At 40.2% G+C, this 6,535-nt stretch overlaps 1 long non-coding RNA gene across 2 annotated transcripts in view; it reads right to left on the bottom strand.

Annotated features, from left to right (window-relative positions):
* Window positions 1–1,461: 1,461 nt before the first annotated feature.
* The window catches only part of LOC113608916 (uncharacterized), a 61,848-nt gene continuing 56,774 nt past the window's right edge, over window positions 1,462–6,535 (bottom strand). For both annotated transcript variants that reach the window (XR_003428455.1, XR_003428452.1), the window contains exon 2: window positions 1,462–3,587. This is a non-coding gene — a long non-coding RNA (uncharacterized LOC113608916). The remainder of the gene's footprint in view (window positions 3,588–6,535) is intronic.

Here is a 6,535-nt window from a genome sequence, read left to right as displayed (position 1 = left end):
CCAGAATCTCTCTCCTGTATATTTCTGGTTAGAGTGGGCAGAGGGACATTCTTGTGAAAAATTTGGAGGGGGTGTGTGAGGTTACAGCCATTCCATAGCTCGTACAAGTTGCCTTTTCTCTGCCGTCTCACCTCCTGCAAGAGACAGTAGCTGGGCCTGTCACTGCTCTGCCTTCCCTGGATCCTCCTGCAGCTCCTCCAATTCCTGGGCCTGGTGTGTGTGTTTAGCTCTGTGATGAAGGGCCCTGCTTTTGCAGGACATCCATGCAATCAAGGTCAGAGGCATTAAGAACTGATACAAGTTTCAATCTCTCCCTTTGAGCTACAGCTTGTGCCTCTGGATTCCAACTTGTTCTAAAATAGGCTCTTCCCCATTTTACATACACCTTCTTTTCCTGACACCTTCTTCCTTGGACTTCAAGCTCCAACATCAGATGTGAACACAACAACCTTACAGACATGAATTAACCACATACAACAATTATATGGGGTCAAATACCTGTAACTATATTATATAAGTATTCCTTATTTTTCTGCTTCTGTAATTGAACCCTGACTAACACAGTATTTTGGTGGAATTTTAAAAGGTTACATTCTTTAAAAAACAAAACAAAAAAACTCAATTTTTTAAAGAGATAATTGACATACAATAAAATACATATATTTAAATTGTACAATTTGATAAGTTTTGACACTTGCATACACCCATGAAACCATCATTATAATCAAGAGAGTGAAAATACTCATCAGCCTCAAAAATCTACTTCGTCCTCTTTCTAACCTCCCCCCACCCCTCACTGCTTCTCCCTCCCCACCTCTCCAGGCAACCGCTGGTGTGCTTTCTCCTATTCTAGATTAGTTTGCATTTCCTAGAGTTTTATTTTATTTTTTAGTTCTTTTTTTGTTTTTTGTTTTTGGTCATACCACGCGGCTTGTGGGATCTTAGTTCCCCAACCAGGTTTTGAACCCAGGCCCTGGCAGTGAAAGTGCCAAGTCCTAACCACTGGACTGCCAAGGAATTCCCTCTAGAGCTTTATATACATGGAATCATACAGTACATGGTCTTTTTTGTCTCTCTTATTTCACTCAGCATAATTATTTTGAGATTCATCTCTGTTGTTATGTGTTTGTTCTAAAATAGTTGAATCTAAAAGGTTAAATTCTCTTTTTTTTAAAATCTAAGTATAATTGGCTTATAATGTGTTAATTTCAAGTGTACAGCAAAGTATTTCAGTTAGACATCTATCTATCTACCTATTCTTTTTCAGATTCTTTTCCCTTATAGGTTATTAAAAAATAAAAGGTTAAATTCTTAATGAACAACATTTTATTTAAATATAGGTCAAACGCAAGCATTTAGATGCAGCGTGACTAGGCATAATTCAGAGAAACAGGAGTCCAGGCAATCAGAGGTGATACACTGGGAGCACTTCCTGATGGCAGGAGGACCTAGAGATGGCAGGAGCACGAGCTTCTTTGGAAAGGGCTTTGAAAGGCTGGACTCTGTGTAAAAGAGAAATCTTGACCAGTGGAATAGGGCTGGACTGCGCCATCTCCAAAGGTTATCTAGGAGACTAGGGAGGGACCAGACACCACCCACTGAAGTTTGAGTGTGGCCTGAATAGATGTCAGCCTGAATAGAGATGAGTCGTTCTTGTTCTTACCTTGCTTCAGCACCATCAGCACATGAATTCAGCAGCCACAAAGGGTCCCTTAAAGCCTCCAACTATGAGTCATGGAAAGCAACATAACGCAGTGGACATTTGACCAGAAGCAGGAGAACTGGGTTTAACCCGGATCTGGCACCTGTCAGCTGTGGGACTGTGAATAAATCAGATTCTGTTTCTGAGTCTCATTTCCTCAACTGTAAACTGAAGGAGCTGGATTATGGGATCTTGAGAATCTCTTCAGTCTATGCATCTAAGAGTGGGATAATAAAGGCCTAGAGAAGGAACAGGTGTTGTCATGCCAAGAACCATGTAGACAACCTGAATCAATTCCCCCTGTGTAACTGTAGGCACTACAGCAGAGCCAGCCATTCACCCGTCCATCCATTCATCCATCCATCCATCCATCCATCTATTCATCCATTCAGTAAATATTTAGTCAACACCAATATGAACAAGACATTGTGCTCAGCAGTGGAGACAAGAAGATGAATGTGACCCAATGTCTTTCTTCAAGAGGCTCACAGTTCACTAAGAGAAAACAAATTACAACATTTGATAATTTTAATAAATGCATTAAGAACAAAGATGGTGTTTTGGTAATATTTTGATTTTAGGACCTTATACAGAGTAAGAGGAAGATAATTTTTGTTATTGAAATAACTGAATATGAGTACATTTAGGGCAAAGGGCACTTCAGAAAGTACTACATGGGGATACAGGGGGGAGAGATTAAAAATGTTAATCTCAAGCATTGTCCCTTTAGGAAACTCATGGTCACCCTTTTTCCTTGGCATATCATACCATATCATATCATATCTAGTTATATATTTCTTATATGTACTAATTACTCAGCAAACCTTTAGAAAGGAAGAGAAAAGAGAAAAAAATTCTAATTCTACTCTCCATATAGCTAAACAGGTAATCATCAATTTTCGCTATTAGAAGAGGCCTAAACTGGGAAGCCACAAACTTTCTAAGCAAAGGATACATCATCTAGAATTGGCCAAATTTAATTAATCCAATATTATTAACTTACACTTTTAAATATAAAGTCAATAATTTTAAACCCTAGGTTCATCCTTGTAAAACATATATGTTTTTGAGGTTTATGTGATAAATGCTAATGTATGTACTTATTAGCATCTAACTTTTCCAGAGATGGCTTTAAATCAGTACATTTCTGTTTTCAAAAAAATTCTCCTTTATTCTTTTCAATTTTATCAGAATGAGACAGCTTTAGGTGAGTTGATTAAAAGAGAAGAAACAGCTTATACCAACAGAGAAACTCTGACCATCATTTTTATTTTTTGTTCTTAACATACACAGTTGAAGATAGTAGTAAACAAAAATGCCTATTTTAATCGTTTAACCTTAAATGCTTAGCTATTCAACAGACCTGGGTGAAGTCTGTTCCTCTCTCTGACTTCCCCAAAGCCAGCAAGCTGGGTCATGTGGCTGGCTGATCTCCCAACACCACCTACCTCCATTCCATGAGATGCCGTCAGATCCCACCCAAAGGAGCCAGTCGTCCCCATGAAACAATGAGCAATTCTTACAAGACACAAGTGGAGCTCTGTTACTGTGGCACAGGAAGGCTTGATAAGATCTCCCAACCACAGCATTCTTTTGTGTCAGCAGACGCAAGTGGGATGTTCCTTCTGCAGCTCTTACGGCGCAAGAGGAAGCAGGCTTTGAAACACAATGTTCATTGAAATCGGCTTTCATCTAAGCAATCCCGTGGTGGCTCCTGCTTCACGATGTGCATTCTGTCTGCAGCTGAGCTCTCCTGATGCATTTCCGCTGTTTGTTCTGCGGGGGAAGGCAGCACCTTTATGAGACTCACTCTTACTAGGTAAAGGGCATCACATTGTGCTAGGCAAAGCATACTGTGTCAGGATGTCTCCAGTGAGTCTGGAGCCTAGAAGGAACATTAAAAATAAAATTTAGAAAAACAGTCAAAGCCTCCGCCATCCTGGCTCACTGATGAAGCACTAGCTCTGTCAGGGGAGGAACATAAAGCTGCCCGGATGACTCTTGGGCAGCACATGTATGCTTGGTGACTTTTGGAGCAGGAAGTATTTGTTGCTTTAGCTATTGCAGTGAGCACGATGCCACAGGCCACAAATAGTGGTACTTAACTATGGTCTGAGTGCTATGGACACTCAGAGGACCTGCCCAGTAGCATGTTGTTCTCCATTATTCATTGTGGGATGATTCTGGCTCTCAAAAGACAAAAATGGGGGAGAGGAAGTAATCCACAGTGTCAAATCATAGGTAAGAAGTTTCTCCATCCTATTGTCCTGAGTTATTAACAATTCATCTTCTTTTCAGAGAAAAACATTCTGGATTAATAAAGAGGTCTAAATCAATACATGGAGAAATAAGCCAACGCTATGTAGTCCATTTTTCCTTCCTTCTAGACACCTCCTCCCATATATCACTGCCCTTCCTTCTCTGCTCCACTCCACCTAGACTAACCAACTTATAATGCAAAGTAAGCTAAACAATTAACTTTCAATATGGATAGAAGAGTGGACATGATACTTTCCCTCTTCCATGGCACTTAACTCTGCATATATTTTTTTTTCCCTTGACTCTCAAAATAAGCTGGAGAAGTTAGGCAGGCATTGCCTATTTCAGCGATAGTGGGAATCGGCAGAGAGACAGAACAGGGTCAGAGACGCTTAAATCTCATAAAGAACTGGAAAGCAGTAATGAAGGAAAACTCATGTGTGGGGTTCCTGGCCCAGGCCCTGTTCATCAGATTGGGTCCCCTAGACATGTGGACAGGTGATCAGTCTTCAATCTGACCATCAAGCCTGGCTTTCATCACCACCAGAGGGCTAAAGTCCTACATATGTCTATGCGTTTATGTGAAGGTAGATGTGACAGATATACAAGGAGATACTGATACTGGAAAACTTGAAAAACCTGTAAGTTATTTCTTGGAATCCAGTGTACTTATTCTAGTCTGAAAAGAACAGACGTCAATTTTGTAAGTGGCGCAGGACACAAGAAAATGAAAACCCAGGCAGTTAACTTTCCCAAGAAGGAAAGAATCGAAAGAGTCCCAAGAAATCAAATTTCTAGCTAAACCCCATGAGGAGGACCCAAAACTGCTCTCTAAATGGCTGATCTTTAGCTGAGCTAACAACAGAATTCATTTTTTTTCATAAATTTATTTATTTATTTCTTTTTGGCTGCGCTGGGTCTTCGTTGCTGCGCGACGGTTTTCTCTAGTTGCAGCAAACGGGGCTACTCTTCGTTGTGGCGTGCAGGCTTCTCATTGTGGTGGCTTCTGTTGCTGTGGAGTGTGGGCTCTAGGTGCACGAACTTCAGTAGTTGTAGCACACGGGCTCAGTAGTTGTGGTGCATGGGCTTAGTTGCTCCATGGCATGTGGGATCTTCCCGGACTAGGGGTCAAACCCACGTCCCTTGCATTGGCAGGTGGATTCTTAACCACTGCACCACCAGGGAAGTCCCCAAAACTCTTGAATACCTGGAAATTTTGTGGAGTATTCTCTGGGATATTCTTGGGAAAGGATTTGCCCGAATCTAGGTATAGCAAAAGTTTCTGGTGACCTTTCCCCTACATCTGACTTGAAGAGTTCATTCCTGATTGCAGTAGGCTTCTGGAAAAGAGAATTCATACTACCAGTTGTCTTTGGATAGAAAGCACACATGAGACTATCACTTCCTCAATCATCCTTTTCCCTCAACCCTGGTTAAAAGAATAAAATAAAATTAAATGACAAAATAAAATGGATGACTACACTGATGTGTATAAAATTGATGACTAATAAGGACCTGCTGTATAAAAAGATAAATAAAATTAAATTTAAAAAAATGGATAACTAGTGATCAAAACTTTGTAAAAGGGATTCCTGCATTGAGTAGGATATTCTGGGATTCTTCCTAATTTTAAGATTTTATAGCTTTAAAAATCCTAGGAGAATAATGCTGGTGCATATAATTTCTATACGTATATCAGTGTTCTTTGGGTTAGGACCACATAAATAATATCCAGAAGAGATATCACATGGTAGATTAGAGCACATGTAATTCAGTTTATTTTATTTATTTATTTCTTCAAGTTTTTTGAGACACAATTGACATACAGCACTATATAAGTTAAGGTGTACAGCATAATAATTTTGCCTACATACATCATGAAATGATAACCATAATAAGTTTAGTGAACATCCATCGTCTCATATAGACACAAAATTAAAGAAATAGAAAAATATATTTTTCCTTGTAATGAGAACTGGTAGGATTTACTCTCTCAACAACTTTCATATAGAACATACAGCAGTGTTCATTAGATTTATCATGCCATACATTACATTCCTAGTACTTATTTATCTTATACTGGAAGGTTTTTTTGTGTTTTTTTGCTGTACGTGGGCCTCTCAGTGTTGCAGGCTCTCCTGTTGCGGAGCACAGGCTCCGGACGCGCAGGCTCAGCGGCCATGGCTCACGGGCCCAGCCGCACCGCGGCATGTGGGATCTTCCCGGACTGGGGCATGATCCCGTGTCCCCTGCATCGGCAGGCGGACTCTCAACCACTGCGCCACCAGGGAAGCCCATAACTGGAAGTTTTTAACTTTTGACTACCTTCATCCAATTCTTCCTACCCCTATCCCCTGCCTCTGGTTACCACAAATCTGATATGCTTTTAAATGAGTTGGTCTGTTTGTTTTTGAAATATAACTGATCTTCAACACTGTGTTAGTTCCTGGTATACAACGTAGTGATTCATCGGTTCATTTTAATTCAGGCAAAAAATATGTGCTAAATACCTGCTGTGTGCCCAGGACTCTATAACTTTTAGAAAATAAAAAGATAAATCTCTGCCCTCAAGGA

The sequence above is a fragment of the Aethalodelphis obliquidens genome, unplaced genomic scaffold, assembly GCF_003676395.1.
Source record: "Aethalodelphis obliquidens isolate GAN/ISIS:26980383/991018 unplaced genomic scaffold, ASM367639v1 scaffold3, whole genome shotgun sequence".
Lineage (NCBI taxonomy): Eukaryota > Metazoa > Chordata > Mammalia > Artiodactyla > Delphinidae > Aethalodelphis > Aethalodelphis obliquidens.
This window is presented reverse-complemented; position numbering and strand designations above follow the sequence as displayed.